Raw genomic sequence first — 17,665 nt, 5'->3', positions numbered from 1 at the left:
CGTTCGTTCATCTAGAACAAAAGGAACGGATTGCAGGAGAAACTTTTTCTCTGGTTTCTCAGTCTGTTTCCAAGTGCCGGTTTGAAGTTCCTGCATTTTTCACTGTAAATCCGAGTTGGAGCTAATACCTCCCAATATATATGTATGGAGTGGAGTTTGCAACTGAAAAGAAACTTTGTGTTCCCAAAAAGCTAGGTGAAGGACGGCTTTCACACACACTTATCTGTAAGAACTGAGCATGTGGAGAGACGATCGTTCATCTAGCACAAAAGGAACGGGTTGCAGGGAAACTTTTACTCTTGTTTCTCAGTCTGTTTCCTAGTGACGGTTTGAATTTCCTGCAGTTTTCACTGTAAAACCGAGTTGGAGCTAGTACCTTCCCATATATATGTATGGAGTGGAGTTTGCAAAAGAAAAGGAACTGTGTGTTCCCAACAAGCTAGGTTTAGGACGGCTTTCACACACACTTATTTCTCACAACTGAGCATGAGGAGAGACGTTCGTTCATCTAGAACAAAGGGAACGGATTGCAGGAGAAACTTTTTCTCTGGTTTCTCAGTCTGTTTCCTAGTGCCGGTTTGAAGAGTTTGCAGTTTTCACTGTAAAACCGAGTTGGAGCTAGTACCTCCCCATATATATGTATGGAGTGGAGTTTGCAAGTGAAAAGAAACTTTATGTTCCCAACAAGCTAGGTGAAGGACGGCTTTCACATCCACTTGTCTCTTACAAATGAGCACGTGGAGAGACGTTCGTTCATCTAGCACAAAGGGAACGGGTTGCAGGAGAAAATTTACTCTGGTTTCTCAGTCTGTTTCCTAGTGCCGGGTTCAAGTTCCTGCAGTTTTCACTGTAAAACCGAGTTGCAGCTTGTACGTACCTATATATATGTATGGAATGGAGTTTGCAACTGAAAAGAAATTTTGTGTTCCCAACAAGCTAGGTGAAGGACGGCTTTCACACACACTTATCTCAGAACTGAGCATGTGGAGAGACGTTCGTTCATCTAGCACAAGGGAACGGTTTGCAGGAGGAACTTTTTCTCTGGTTTCTAAGTCTGTTTCCTAGTGCCGGTTTCAACTTCCTGCAGTTTTCACTGTAAAACCGAGTTGGAGCTAGTACCTACCCATATATATGTATGGAGTGGAGTTAGGAAATGAAAAGGAACTTTGTGTTCCCAACAAGCTAGGTGAAGGACGGCTTTCACACACACTTATCTCTCAGAACTGAGCATGTGGAGAGACGTTCGTTCATCTAGCACAAAGGGAACGGGTTTCAGGAGAAACTTTTTCTCTGGTTTCTCAGTCTGTTTCCTAGTGCCAGTTTCAAGTTCCTGCAGTTTTCACTGTAAAACAGAGTTGGAGCTAGTACCTCCCCATATATATGTATGGAGTGGTGTTTGCAAGTGAAAAGCAACTTTATGTTCCCAACACGGTAGGTGAAGTACGGCTTTCACACCCTCATGTCTCTCAGAAATGAGCACGTGGAGAGACGTTTGTTCATCTAGCACAAAGGGAACGGGTTGCAGGGGAAACTTTTACCCTGGTTTCTCAGTCTGTTTCCTAGTGCCGGTTTGAAGTTCCAGCAGTTTTCACTGTAAAACCGAGTTGGAGCTAGTACCTACCTATATATATGTATGGAATGGAGTTTGCAAGTGAAAAGAAATTTTGTGTTCCCAACAAGCTAGGTGAAGGACGGCTTTCACACACACTTATCTCAGAACTGAGCATGTGGAGAGACGTTCGTTCATCTAGCACAAAGGGAACGGGTTACAGGAGGAACTTTTACTCTGGTTTCTTAGTCTGTTTCCTACGGCCGGTTTGAAGATCCTGCAGTTTTCACTGTAATACCGAGTTGGAGCTAGTACCTACCCATATATATGTATGGAGTGGAGATTGAAACTGAAAAGAAACTTTGTGTTCACAACAAGCTAGTTGAAGCACTGCTTTCATATACAAATATCTCTCAGAACTGAGCATGTGGAGAGACGTTCGTTCATCTAGCACAAAGGAAACGGGATGCAGAAGGAACTTTTACTCTGGTTTCTAAGCCTGTTTCCTAGTGCCGGTTTCAAGTTCCTGTAGTTTTCACTGTAAAACCGAGTTGGAGCTAGTACCTTCTCATATATATTTATGGAGTGGAGTTTGGAAATGAAAAGGAACTTTGTGTTCCCAACAAGCTATTTGAAGGACGGCTTTCACACACACTTATCTCTCAGAACTGATCATGTGGAGAGACGTTCGTTCATCTAGCACAAATGGAACGGGTTGCACTAGAAAATTTTTCTCTGGTTTCTCAGTCTGTTTCCAAGTGCCGGTTTGAAGTTCCTGCAGTTTTCACTGTAAACACGAGTTGGAGCTAGTACCTCCCAATATATATGTATGGAGTGGAGTTTGCAACTGAAAAGAAACTTTGTGTTCCCATCAAGCTAGGTGAAGGACGGCTTTCACACACACTTATCTGTAAGAACTGAGCATGTGGAGAGACGATCGTTCATCTAGCGCAAAAGGAACGGGTTGCAGGAGAAACTTTTACTCTGGATTCTCAGTCTGTTTCCTAGTGACTGTTTGAATTTCCTGCAGTTTTCACTGTAAAACCGAGTTGGAGCTAGTACCTTCCCATATATATGTATGGAGTGGAGTTTGCAAAAGTAAAGGAACTTTGTGTTCCCAACCAGCTAGGTTTAGGACGGCTTTAACACACACTTATTTCTCAGAACTGAGCATGACGAGAGACGTTCGTTCATCTAGAACAAAAGGAACGGATTGCAGGAGAAACTTTTTCTCTGGTTTCTCAGTCTGTTTCCAAGTGCCGGTTTGAAGTTCCTGCATTTTTCACTGTAAATCCGAGTTGGAGCTAGTACCTCCCAATATATATGTATGGAGTGGGGTTTGCAACTGAAAAGAAACTTTGTGTTCCCAAAAAGCTAGGTGAAGGACGGCTTTCACACACACTTATCTGTAAGAACTGAGCATGTGGAGAGACGATCGTTCATCTAGCACAAAAGGAACGGGTTGCAGGGAAACTTTTACTCTTGTTTCTCAGTCTGTTTCCTAGTGACGGTTTGAATTTCCTGCAGTTTTCACTGTAAAACCGAGTTGGAGCTAGTACCTTCCCATATATATGTATGGAGTGGAGTTTGCAAAAGAAAAGGAACTGTGTGTTCCCAACAAGCTAGGTTTAGGACGGCTTTCACACACACTTATTTCTCACAACTGAGCATGAGGAGAGACGTTCGTTCATCTAGAACAAAGGGAACGGATTGCAGGAGAAACTTTTTCTCTGGTTTCTCAGTCTGTTTCCTAGTGCCGGTTTGAAGAGTTTGCAGTTTTCACTGTAAAACCGAGTTGGAGCTAGTACCTCCCCATATATATGTATGGAGTGGAGTTTGCAAGTGAAAAGAAACTTTATGTTCCCGACAAGCTAAGTGAAGGACGGCTTTCACATCCACTTGTCTCTCAGAAATGAGCACGTGGAGAGACGTTCGTTCATCTAGCACAAAGGGAACGGGTTGCAGGAGAAACTTTTACCCTGGTTTCTCAGTCTGTTTCCTAGTGCCGGTTTGAAGTTCCAGCAATTTTCACTGTAAAACCGAGTTGGAGCTAGTACCTACCTATATATATGTATGGAATGGAGTTTGCAACTGAAAAGAAATTTTGTGTTCCCAACAAGCTATGTGAAGGACGGCTTTCACACACACTTATCTCAGAACTGAGCATGTGGAGAGACGTTCTTTCATCTAGCACAAAGGGAACAGGTTACAGGAGGAACTTTTTCTCTGGTTTCTTAGTCTGTTTCCTACGGCCGGTTTGAAGATCCTGCAGTTTTCACTGTAATGCCGATTTGGAGCTAGTACCTACCCATATATATGTATGGAGTGGAGATTGCAAGTGAAAAGAAACTTTGTGTTCCCAACAAACTAGGTGAAGGACGGCTTTCACACCCACTTGTCTCTCAGAAATGAGCACGTGGAGGGACGTTCGTTCATCTAGCACAAAGGGAACGGGTTGAAGGAGAAACTTTTATTCTGGTTTCTCAGTCTGTTTCCTAGTGCCGGTTTGAAGTTCCTGCAGTTTTCACTGTAAAATCGAGTTTGAGCTTGTACGTACCTATATATATGTATAGAATGGGGTTTGCAACTGAAAAGAAATTTTGTGTTACCAACAAGCTAGGTGAAGGACGGCTTTCACACACACTTATCTCAGAACTGAGCATGTGGAGAGACGTTCGTTCATCTAGCACAAGGGAACGGTTTGCAGGAGGAACTTTTTCTCTGGTTTCTAAGTCTGTTTCCTTGTGCCGGTTTCAACTTCCTGCAGTATTCACTGTAAAACCGAGTTGGAGCTAGTACCTCCCCATATATATGTATGGAGTGGAGTTAGGAAATGAAAAGGAACTTTGTGTTCCCAACATGCTAGGTGAAGGACGGCTTTCACACACACTTATCTCAGAACTGAGCATGTGGAGAGACGTTCGTTCATCTAGCACAAGGGAACGGTTTGCAGGAGGAACTTTTTCTCTGGTTTCTAAGTCTGTTTCCTAGTGCCGGTTTCAACTTCCTGCAGTTTTCACTGTAAAACCGAGTTGGAGCTAGTACCTACCCATATATATATATGGAGTGGAGTTAGGAAATGAAAAGGAACTTTGTGTTCCCAACATGCTAGGTGAAGGACGGCTTTCACACACACCTATCTCTCAGAAATGAGCATGTGGAGAGACGTTCTTTCATCTAGCACAAAGGGAACGGGTTTCAGGAGAAACTATTTCTCTGGTTTCACAGTCTGTTTCCTAGTGCCTGTTCCAAGTTCCTGCAGTTTTCACTGTAAAACCGAGTTGGAGCTAGTACCTCCCCATATATATGTATGGAGTGGAGTTTGCAAGTGAAAAGCAACTTTATGTTCCCAACAAGCTAGGGGAAGGACGGCTTTCACACCCACTTGTCTCTCAGAAATGAGCACGTGGAGAGACGTTCGTTCATCTAGCACAAAGGGAACGGGTTGCAGGGGAAACTTTTACCCTGGTTTCTCAGTCTGTTTCCTAGTGCCGGTTTGAAGTTACAGCAGTTTTCACTGTAAAACCGTGTTGGAGCTATTACCTACCTATATATATGTATGGAATGGAGTTTGCAACTGAAAAGAAATTTTGTGTTCCCAACAAGCTAGGTGAAGGACGGCTTTCACACAAACTTATCTCAGAACTGAGCATGTGGAGAGACGTTCGTTCATCTAGCACAAAGGGAACGGGTTACAGGAGGAACTTTTACTCTGGTTTCTTAGTCTGTTTCCTATGGCCGGTTTGAAGATCCTGCAGTTTTCACTGTAATACCGAGTTGGAGCTAGTACCTACCCATATATATATATGGAGTGGAGTTAGGAAATGAAAAGGAACTTTGTGTTCCCAACAAGCTAGGTGAAGGACGGCTTTCACACACACTTATCTCTCAGAACTGAGCATGTGGAGAGACGTTCGTTCATCTAGCACAAAGGGAACGGGTTTCAGGAGAAACTTTTTCTCTGGTTTCTCAGTCTGTTTCCTAGTGCCGGTTTCAAGTTCCTGCAGTTTTCACTGTAAAACCGAGTTGGAGCTAGTACCTCCCCATATATATGTATGGAGTGGAGTTTGCAAGTGAAAAGCAGCTTTATGTTCCCAACAAGCTAGGTGAAGGACGGCTTTCACACCCACTTGTCTCTCAGAAATGAGCACGTGGAGAGACGTTCGTTTATCTAGCATAAAGGGAACGGGTTGCAGGGGAAACTTTTACCCTGGTTTCTCAGTCTGTTTCCTAGTGCCGGTTTGAAGTTCCTGCAATTTTCACTGTATAACCGAGTTGGAGCTAGTACCTCCCCATATATATGTATGGAGTGGAGTTTGCAAACGAAAAGGAACTTTGTGTTCCCAACAAGCTAGGTGAAGGACGGCATTCACACACACTTATCTCTCAGATCTGAGCTTGTGGAGAGACGTTCGTTCATCTAGCACAAAGGGAACGGGTTGCAAGAGTAACTTTTACTCTGGTTTCTCAGTCTGTTTCCTAGTGCCGGTTTAAAGTTCCTGCAGTTTTCACTGTATAAGCGAGTTGGAGCTAGTACCTCCCCATATATATATATGGAGTGGAGTTTGAAAATGAAAAGAAACTTTGTGTTCCCAACACGCTAGGTGAAGTACGGCTTTCACACACACTTATCTCTCAGAACTGAGCATGTGGAGAGAGGTTCGTTCATCTAGCACAAAGGGAACGGGTTTCAAGAGAAACTTTTACTCTGGTTTCTCAGTCTCTTTCCTAGTACCGGTTTGAAGTTCCTGCAGTTTTCACTGTAAAACCGAGTTGGAGCTAGTACCTCCCCATATATATGTATGAAGTAGAGTTTGCAAATGAAAAGGAACTTTGTGTTCCCAACAAGCTAGGTGAAGGACGGCTTTCACACACACTTATTTCTCAGAACTGAGCATGTGGAGAGACGTTCGTTCATCTAGCACAAAGGGAACGGGTTGCAAGAGAAACTTTTACTCTGGTTTCTCAGTCTGTTTCATAGTGCCGGTTTTAAGTTCCTGCAGTTTTCACTGTAAAACCGAGTTGGAGCTTGTACGTACCTATATATATGTATGGAATGGTGTTTGCAACTGAAAAGAAATTTTGTGTTCCCAACAATCTAGGTGACGGACGGCTTTCACACACACTTATCTCAGAACTGAGCATGTGGAGAGACGTTCGTTCATCTAGCACAAGGGAACGGTTTGCAGGAGGAACTTTTTCTCTGGTTTCTAAGTCTGTTTCCTAGTGCCGGTTTCAACTTCCTGCAGTTTTCACTGTAAAACCGAGTTGGAGCTAGTACCTACCCATATATATATATGGAGTGGAGTTAGGAAATGAAAAGGAACTTTGTGTTCCCAACAAGCTAGGTGAAGGACGGCTTTCACACACACTTATCTCTCAGAACTGAGCATGTGGAGAGACGTTCGTTCATCTAGCACAAAGGGAACGGGTTTCAGGAGAAACTTTTTCTCTGGTTTCTCAGTCTGTTTCCTAGTGCCGGTTTCAAGTTCCTGCAGTTTTCACTGTAAAACCGAGTTGGAGCTAGTACCTCCCCATATATATGTATGGAGTGGAGTTTGCAAGTGAAAAGCAGCTTTATGTTCCCAACAAGCTAGGTGAAGGACGGCTTTCACACCCACTTGTCTCTCAGAAATGAGCACGTGGAGAGACGTTCGTTTATCTAGCATAAAGGGAACGGGTTGCAGGGGAAACTTTTACCCTGGTTTCTCAGTCTGTTTCCTAGTGCCGGTTTGAAGTTCCTGCAATTTTCACTGTATAACCGAGTTGGAGCTAGTACCTCCCCATATATATGTATGGAGTGGAGTTTGCAAACGAAAAGGAACTTTGTGTTCCCAACAAGCTAGGTGAAGGACGGCATTCACACACACTTATCTCTCAGATCTGAGCTTGTGGAGAGACGTTCGTTCATCTAGCACAAAGGGAACGGGTTGCAAGAGTAACTTTTACTCTGGTTTCTCAGTCTGTTTCCTAGTGCCGGTTTAAAGTTCCTGCAGTTTTCACTGTATAAGCGAGTTGGAGCTAGTACCTCCCCATATATATATATGGAGTGGAGTTTGAAAATGAAAAGAAACTTTGTGTTCCCAACACGCTAGGTGAAGGACGGCTTTCACACACACTTATCTCTCAGAACTGAGCATGTGGAGAGAGGTTCGTTCATCTAGCACAAAGGGAACGGGTTGCAAGGGAAACTTTTACTCTGGTTTCTCAGTCTCTTTTGTAGTACCGGTTTGAAGTTCCTGCAGTTTTCACTGTAAAACCGAGTTGGAGCTAGTACCTCCCCATATATATGTATGAAGTAGAGTTTGCAAATGAAAAGGAACTTTGTGTTCCCAACAAGCTAGGTGAAGGACGGCTTTCACACACACTTATTTCTCAGAACTGAACATGTGGAGAGACGTTCGTTCATCTAGCACAAAGGGAACGGGTTGCAAGAGAAACTTTTACTCTGGTTTCTCAGTCTGTTTCATAGTGCCGGTTTTAAGTTCCTGCAGTTTTCACTGTAAAACCGAGTTGGAGCTCGTACCTCCCCATATATGTGTAAGGAGTGGAATTTGAAAATGAAAAGGAACTTTGTGTTCCCAACAAGCTATTTGAAGGACGGCTTTCACACACACTTATCTCTCAGAACTGATCATGTGGAGAGACGTTCGTTCATCTAGCACAAATGGAACGGGTTGCAGGAGAAAATTTTTCTCTGGTTTCTCAGTCAGTTTCCAAGTGCCGGTTTGAAGTTCCTGCAGTTTTCACTGTAAACACGAGTTGGAGCTAGTACCTCCCAATATATATGTATGGAGTGGAGTTTGCAACTGAAAAGACACTTTGTGTTCCCATCAAGCTAGGTGAAGGACGGCTTTCACACACACTTATCTGTAAGAACTGAGCATGTGGAGAGACGATCGTTCATCTAGCGCAAAAGGAACGGGTTGCAGGAGAAACTTTTACTCTGGATTCTCAGTCTTTTTCCTAGTGACTGTTTGAATTTCCTGCAGTTTTCTCTGTAAAACCGAGTTGGAGCTAGTACCTTCCCATATATATGTATGGAGTGGAGTTTGCAAAAGAAAAGGAACTTTGTGTTCCCAACCAGTTAGGTTTAGGACGGCTTTCACACACACTTATTTCTCAGAACTGAGCATGACGAGAGACGTTCGTTCATCTAGAACAAAAGGAACGGATTGCAGGAGAAACTTTTTCTCTGGTTTCTCAGTCTGTTTCCAAGTGCCGGTTTGAAGTTCCTGCATTTTTCACTGTAAATCCGAGTTGGAGCTAGTACCTACCAATATATATGTATGGAGTGGAGTTTGCAACTGAAAAGAAACTTTGTGTTCCCAAAAAGCTAGGTGAAGGACGGCTTTCACACACACTTATCTGTAAGAACTGAGCATGTGGAGAGACGATCGTTCATCTAGCACAAAAGGAACGGGTTGCAGGGAAACTTTTACTCTTGTTTCTCAGTCTGTTTCCTAGTGACGGTTTGAATTTCCTGCAGTTTTCACTGTAAAACCGAGTTGGAGCTAGTACCTTCCCATATATATGTATGGAGTGGAGTTTGCAAAAGAAAAGGAACTGTGTGTTCCCAACAAGCTAGGTTTAGGACGGCTTTCACACACACTTATTTCTCACAACTGAGCATGAGGAGAGACGTTCGTTCATCTAGAACAACGGGAACGGATTGCAGGAGAAACTTTTTCTCTGGTTTCTCAGTCTGTTTCCTAGTGCCGGTTTGAAGAGTTTGCAGTTTTCACTGTAAAACCGAGTTGGAGCTAGTACCTCCCCATATATATGTATGGAATGGAGTTTGCAAGTGAAAAGAAACTTTATGTTCCCAACAAGCTAGGTGAAGGACGGCATTCACACACACTTATCTCTCAGATCTGAGCTTGTGGAGAGACGTTCGTTCATCTAGCACAAAGGGAACGGGTTGCAAGAGTAACTTTTACTCTGGTTTCTCAGTCTGTTTCCTAGTGCCGGTTTAAAGTTCCTGCAGTTTTCACTGTATAAGCGAGTTGGAGCTAGTACCTCCCCATATATATATATGGAGTGGAGTTTGAAAATGAAAAGAAACTTTGTGTTCCCAACACGCTAGGTGAAGGACGGCTTTCACACACACTTATCTCTCAGAACTGAGCATGTGGAGAGAGGTTCGTTCATCTAGCACAAAGGGAACGGGTTGCAAGAGAAACTTTTACTCTGGTTTCTCAGTCTCTTTCCTAGTACCGGTTTGAAGTTCCTGCAGTTTTCACTGTAAAACCGAGTTGGAGCTAGTACCTCCCCATATATATGTATGAAGTAGAGTTTGCAAATGAAAAGGAACTTTGTGTTCCCAACAAGCTAGGTGAAGGACGGCTTTCACACACACTTATTTCTCAGAACTGAGCATGTGGAGAGACGTTCGTTCATCTAGCACAAAGGGAACGGGTTGCAAGAGAAACTTTTACTCTGGTTTCTCAGTCTGTTTCATAGTGCCGGTTTTAAGTTCCTGCAGTTTTCACTGTAAAACCGAGTTGGAGCTCGTACCTCCCCATATATGTGTAAGGAGTGGAATTTGAAAATGAAAAGGAACTTTGTGTTCCCAACAAGCTATTTGAAGGACGGCTTTCACACACACTTATCTCTCAGAACTGATCATGTGGAGAGACGTTCGTTCATCTAGCAGAAATGGAACGGGTTGCAGGAGAAAATTTTTCTCTGGTTTCTCAGTCAGTTTCCAAGTGCCGGTTTGAAGTTCCTGCAGTTTTCACTGTAAACACGAGTTGGAGCTAGTACCTCCCAATATATATGTATGGAGTGGAGTTTGCAACTGAAAAGAAACTTTGTGTTCCCATCAAGCTAGGTGAAGGACGGCTTTCACACACACTTATCTGTAAGAACTGAGCATGTGGAGAGACGATCGTTCATCTAGCGCAAAAGGAACGGGTTGCAGGAGAAACTTTTACTCTGGATTCTCAGTCTGTTTCCTAGTGACTGTTTGAATTTCCTGCAGTTTTCACTGTAAAACCGAGTTGGAGCTAGTACCTTCCCATATATATGTATGGAGTGGAGTTTGCAAAAGAAAAGGAACTTTGTGTTCCCAACCAGTTAGGTTTAGGACGGCTTTCACACACACTTATTTCTCAGAACTGAGCATGACGAGAGACGTTCGTTCATCTAGAACAAAGGGAACGGATTGCAGGAGAAACTTTTTCTCTGGTTTCTCAGTCTGTTTCCAAGTGCCGGTTTGAAGTTCCTGCATTTTTCACTGTAAATCCGAGTTGGAGCTAGTACCTCCCAATATATATGTATGGAGTGGAGTTTGCAACTGAAAAGAAACTTTGTGTTCCCAAAAAGCTAGGTGAAGGACGGCTTTCACACACACTTATCTGTAAGAACTGAGCATGTGGAGAGACGATCGTTCATCTAGCACAAAAGGAACGGGATGCAGGGAAACTTTTACTCTTGTTTCTCAGTCTGTTTCCTAGTGACGGTTTGAATTTCCTGCAGTTTTCACTGTAAAACCGAGTTGGAGCTAGTACCTTCCCATATATATGTATGGAGTGGAGTTTGCAAAAGAAAAGGAACTGTGTGTTCCCAACAAGCTAGGTTTAGAACGGCTTTCACACACACTTATTTCTCACAACTGAGCATGAGGAGAGACGTTCGTTCATCTAGAACAAAGGGAACGGATTGCAGGAGAAACTTTTTCTCTGGTTTCTCAGTCTGTTTCCTAGTGCCGGTTTGAAGAGTTTGCAGTTTTCACTGTAAAACCGAGTTGGAGCTAGTACCTCCCCATATATATGTATGGAGTGGAGTTTGCAAGTGAAAAGAAACTTTATGTTCCCAACAAGCTAGGTGAAGGACGGCATTCACACACACTTATCTCTCAGATCTGAGCTTGTGGAGAGACGTTCGTTCATCTAGCACAAAGGGAACGGGTTGCAAGAGTAACTTTTACTCTGGTTTCTCAGTCTGTTTCCTAGTGCCGGTTTAAAGTTCCTGCAGTTTTCACTGTATAAGCGAGTTGGAGCTAGTACCTCCCCATATATATATACGGAGTGGAGTTTGAAAATGAAAAGAAACTTTGTGTTCCCAACACGCTAGGTGAAGGACGGCTTTCACACACACTTATCTCTCAGAACTGAGCATGTGGAGAGAGTTTCGTTCATCTAGCACAAAGGGAACGGGTTGCAGGAGGAACTTTTTCTCTGGTTTCTCAGTCTGTTTCCAAGTGCCGGTTTGAAGTTCCTGCAGATTTCAGTGTAAAACCGAGTTGGAGCTAGTACCTCTCCATATATATGTATGGAGTGGTGTTAGCAACTGAAAAGAAACTTTGTGTTCCATAGAAGCTAGGTGAAGGACGGCTTTCAGACACATTTATTTCTCAGAACTGAGCATGTGGAGAGTCGTTCGTTCATCTAGCACAAAGGGAACAGGTTGCAGGTGAAACTATCTCTGGTTTCTCAGTCTGTTTCCAAGTGCCGGTTTGAAGTTCCTGCAGTTTTCACTGTAAAACAGATTTGGAGCTAGTACCTCACCATATATATGTATGGAGTGGAGTTTGCAAATGAAAAGGAACTTTGTGTTCCCAACAAGCTAGGTGAAGGACGGCTTTCACACACACTTATCTCTCAGAACTGAGCATGTGGAGAGACGTTCGTTCATCTAGCACAAATGGAACGGGTTGCAGGAGGAACTTTTTCTCTGGTTTCTAAGTCTATTTCCTAGTGCCGGTTTGAATTTCCTGCAGTTTTCACTGTAAAACCGAGTTGGAGCTAGTACCTCGCCATATATATGTAAGGAGTGGAGTTTGCAACTGAATATGAACTTTGTATTCCCAACAAGCTAGGTGAAGGACGGCTTTCACACACAATTATCCCTCAGAACTGAGCATGTGGAGAGACGTTCGTTCATATAGCACAAAGGGAACGGGTTGCAAGAGAAACTTTTACTCTGGTTTCTCAGTCTGTTTCCTAGTGCCGGTTTGAAGTTCCTGAAGTTTTCACTGTAAAACCGAGTTGGAGCTCGTACCTCCCCATATATATGTATGGAGTGGAGTTTGAAAATGAAAAGAAACTTTTTGTTCCCAACAAGCTAGTTGAAGGACGGCTTTCAAATACACATATCTCTCAGAACTGAGCATGTGGAGAGATGTTCGTTCATCTAGCACAAAGGGAACGGGTTGCAGGAGGAACTTTTACTCTGGTTTCTGTCTGTTTCCTAGTGCCGGTCTCAAGTTCCTGCAGTTTTCACTGTAAAACAGAGTTGGAACTAGTACCTGCCCATATATATGTATGGAGTGGAGTTTGCAAATGAAAAGGAACTTTGTGTTCCCAACAAGCTAGGTGAAGGACGGGTTTCACACACACTTATCTCTCAGAACTGAGCATGTGGAGAGACGTTCGTTCATCTAGCACAAAGGGAACGGGTTGCAGGAGGAACTTTTTCTCTGGTTTCTCAGTCTGTTTCCAAGTGCCGGTTTGAAGTTCCTGCAGTTTTCAGTGTAAAACCGAGTTGGAGCTAGTACCTCTCCATATATATGTATGGAGTGGTGTTTGCAACTGAAAAGGAACTTTGTGTTCCCAACAAGCTAGGTGAAGGTCGGCTTTCACACACAATTATTTCTCAGAACTCAGCATGTGGAGAGACGTTCGTTCATCTAGCACAAAGGGAACGGGTTGCAAGAGAAACTATTACTCTGGTTTCTCAGTCTGTTTCCTAGTGCCGGTTTGAATTTCCTGCAGTTTTCACTGTAAAACCGAGTTGGAGCTAGTACCTCCCCATATATATGTATGGAGTGGAGTTTGCAAATGAAAAGGGACTTTGTGTTCCCAACAAGCTAGGTGAAGGACGGCTTTCACACACACTTATCTCTCAGAACTGAGCATGTGGAGAGACGTTCGTTCATCTAGCACAAATGGAACGGTTTGCAACAGAAACGTTTACTCTGGTTTCTCAGTCTGTTTACTAGTGCCGGTTTGAAGTTCCTGAGGTTTTAACTGTAAAACCGAGTTGGAGCTCGTACTTACCCATATATATATATGGAGTGGAGTTTGCAACTGAAAAGAAACTTTGTGTTCCCAACAAGCTAGTTGACGGACAGCTTTCACATACACATATCTCACAGAACTGAGCATGTGGAGAGACTTTCGTTCATCTAGCACAAAGGGAACGGGTTGCATGAGGAACTTTTACTCTGGTTTCTAAGTCTGTTTCCTAGTGCCGGTTTCAAGTTCCTGCAGTTTTCACTGTAAAACTGAGTTGGAGCTAGTACATCCCCATATATATGTATGGAGTGGAGTTTTCAACTGAAAAGGAACTTTGTGTTCCCAGCAAGCTAGGTGAAGGACGGCTTTCACACACACTTATCTCTCAGAACTGAGCATGTGGAGAGACGTTCGTTCATCTAGCACAAAGGGAACGGTTTGCAGCAGAAACTTTTTCTCTGATTTCTCAGGCTGTTTCCTAGTGCCGGTTTGAAGTTCCTGCTGTTTTCACTGTAAAACCGAGTTGGAGCTAGTACCTCTCCATATATATGTATGGAGTGGTGTTAGCAACTGAAAAGAAACTTTGTGTTCCAAAGAAGCTAGGTGAAGGACGGCTTTCAGACACATTTATTTCTCAGAACTGAGCATGTGGAGAGTCGTTCGTTCATCTAGCACAAAGGGAACAGGTTGCAGGTGAAACTTTCTCTCTGGTTTCTCAGTCTGTTTCCAAGTGCCGGTTTGAAGTTCCTGCAGTTTTCACTGTAAAACAGAGTTGGAGCTAGTACCTCACCATATATATGTATGGAGTGGAGTTTGCAAATGAAAAGGAACTTTGTGTTCCCAACAAGCTAGGTGAAGGACGGCTTTCACACACACTTATCTCTCAGAACTGAGCATGTGGAGAGACGTTCGTTCATCTAGCACAAATGGAACGGGTTGCAGGAGGAACTTTTTCTCTGGTTTCTCAGGCTGTTTCCTAGTGCCGGTTTGAAGTTCCTGCAGTTTTCACTGTAAAACCGAGTTGGAGCTAGTACCTCCCCTTATATATGTATGGATTGGGGATTGCAAGTGAAAAGAAACTTTGTGTTCCAAAGAAGCTAAGTGAAGGACGGCTTTCAGACACATTTATCTCTCAGAACTGAGCATGTGGAGAGTCGTTCGTTGATCTTGCACAAAGGGAACATGTTGCAGGTGAAACTTTCTCTCTGGTTTCTCAGTCTGTTTCCAAGTGCCGGTTTGAAGTTCCTGCAGTTTTCACTGTAAAACCGAGTTGGAGCTAGTACCTCCCCGTATATATGTATGGAGTGGAGTTTGCAACTGAAAGAAACTTTGTGTTCACAACAAGCTAGGTGAAGGACGGCTTTCACACACACTTATCTCTCAGAACTGAGCATGTGGAGAGACTTTCGTTCATCTAGCACAAAGGAACGGGTTGCAGGAGAAACTTTTTCTCAGGTTTCTCAGTGTGTTTCCAAGTGCCGGTTTGAAGTTCCTGCAGTTTTCACTGTAAGACCTAGTTGGAGTTAGTACCTCCACATATATATGTATGGAGTGGAGTTTGCAACTGAAAAGGAACTTTGTGTTCCCAAAAAGCTAGGTGAAGGACGGCTTTCACACACACTTATCTCTCAGAACTGAGCATGTGGAGATACGTTCATTCATCTAGCACAAAAGGAATGGGTTGCAAGAGAAACGTTTACTCTGGTTTCTCAGTCTGTTTCCTAGTGCCGGTTTGAAGTTCCTGCAGTTTACACTGTAAAACCGAGTTGGAGCTAGTACCTACCCATATATATGTATGGAGTGGATTTTGCAACTGAAAATAAACTTTGTGTTCCCAACAAGCTAGTTGAAGGACGGCTTTCACATACACATATCTCTCAGAACTGAGCATGAGAAGAGACGTTTGTTCATCTAGCACAAAGGAAACGGGGATCATGGGAACTTTTACTCTGGTTTCTAAGTCTGTTTCCTAGTGCCGGTTTGAAGTTCCTGCAGTTTTCACTGTAAAACCGAGTTGGAGCTAGTACCTCGCCATATATATGTATGGAGTGGAGTTTGCAACTGAATACGAACTTTGTATTCCCAACAAGCTAGGTGAAGGACGGCTTTCACACACAATTATCCCTCAGAACTGAGCATGTGGAGAGACGTTCGTTCATCTAGCACAAACGGAACGGGTTGCAAGAGAAACTTTTACTCTGGTTTCTCAGTCTGTTTCCTAGTGCCGGTTTGAAGTTCCTGAAGTTTTCACTGTAAAACCGAGTTGGAGCTCGTGCCTCCCCATATATATGTATGGAGTGGAGTTTGAAAATGAAAAGAAACTTTTTGTTCCCAACAAGCTAGTTGAAGGACGGCTTTCAAATACACATATCTCTCAGAACTGAGCATGTGGAGAGATGTTCGTTCATCTAGCACAAAGGGAACGTGTTGCAGGAGGAACTTTTACTCTGGTATCTGTCTGTTTCCTAGTGCCGGTCTCAAGTTCCTGCAGTTTTCACTGTAAAACAGAGTTGGAGCTAGTACCTGCCCATATATATGTATGGAGTGGAGTTTGCAAATGAAAAGGAACTTTGTGTTCCCAACAAGCTAGGTGAAGGACGGCTTTCACACACACTTAACTCTCAGAACTGAGCATGTGGAGAGACGTTCTTTCATCTAGCACAAAGGGAACGGGTTGCAGGAGGAACTTTTTCTCTGGTTTCTCAGTCTGTTTCCAAGTGCCGGTTTGAAGTTCCTGCAGTTTTCAGTGTAAAACCGAGTTGGAGCTAGTACCTCTCCATATATATGTATGGAGTGGTGTTTGCAACTGAAAAGGAACTTTGTGTTCCCAACAAGCTAGGTGAAGGTCGGCTTTCACACACACTTATTTCTCAGAACTCAGCATGTGGAGAGACGTTCGTTCATCTAGCACAAAGGGAACGGGTTGCAAGAGAAACGTTTACTCTGGTTTCTCAGTCTGTTTACTAGTGCCGGTTTGAAGTTCCTGAGGTTTTAACTGTAAAACCGTGTTGGAGCTCGTACTTACCCATATATATATATGGAGTGGAGTTTGCAACTGAAAAGAAACTTTGTGTTCCCAACAAGCTAGTTGACGGACGGCTTTCACATACACATATCTCACAGAACTGAGCATGTGGAGAGACTTTCGTTCATCTAGCACAAAGGGAACGGGTTGCATGAGGAACTTTTACTCTGGTTTCTAAGTCTGTTTCCTAGTGCCGGTTTCAAGTTCCTGCAGTTTTCACTGTAAAACTGAGTTGGAGCTAGTACATCCCCATATATATGTATGGAGTGGAGTTTGCAACTGAAAAGGAACTTTGTGTTCCCAGCAAGCTAGGTGAAGGACGGCTTTCACACACACTTATCTCTCAGAACTGAGCATGTGGAGAGACGTTCGTTCATCTAGCACAAAGGGAACGGTTTGCAGCAGAAACTTTTTCTCTGATTTCTCAGGCTGTTTCCTAGTGCCGGTTTGAAGTTCCTGCAGTTTTCACTGTAAAACCGAGTTGGAGCTAGTACCTCCCCATATATATGTATGGATTGGGGATTGCAATTGAAAAGAAACTTTGTGTTCCAAAGAAGCTAGTTGAAGGACGGCTTTCAGACACATTTATCTCTCAGAACTGAGCATGTGGAGAGACGTTCGTTCATCTAGCACAAAGGGAACAGGTTGCAGGTGAAACTTTCTCTATGGTTTCTCAGTCTGTTTCCAAGTGCCGGTTTGAAGTTCCTGCAGTTTTCACCTTAAAACCGAGTTGGAGCTAGTACCTCCCCGTATATATGTATGGAGTGGAGTTTGCAACTGAAAGAAACTTTGTGTTCACAACAAGCTATGTGAAGGACGGCTTTCACACACACTTATCTCTCAGAACTGAGCATGTGGAGAGACGTTCGTTCATCTAGCACAAAGGGAACGGTTTGCAGGAGAAACTTTTTCTCTGATATCTCAGGCTGTTTCCTAGTGCCGGTTTGAAGTTCCTGCAGTTTTCACTGTAAAACGGAGTTGGAGCTAGTACCTCTCCATATATATGTATGGAGTGGTGTTTGCAACTGAAAAGGAACTTTGTGTTCCCAACAAGCTAGGTGAAGCACGGCTTTCACACACAATTATTTCTCAGAAATGAGCATGTGGAGAGACGTTCGTTCATCTAGCACA

This window comes from Camelus bactrianus, chromosome 24 (assembly GCF_048773025.1).
Source record: "Camelus bactrianus isolate YW-2024 breed Bactrian camel chromosome 24, ASM4877302v1, whole genome shotgun sequence".
Taxonomy (NCBI): domain Eukaryota; kingdom Metazoa; phylum Chordata; class Mammalia; order Artiodactyla; family Camelidae; genus Camelus; species Camelus bactrianus.
This window is presented reverse-complemented; position numbering follows the sequence as displayed.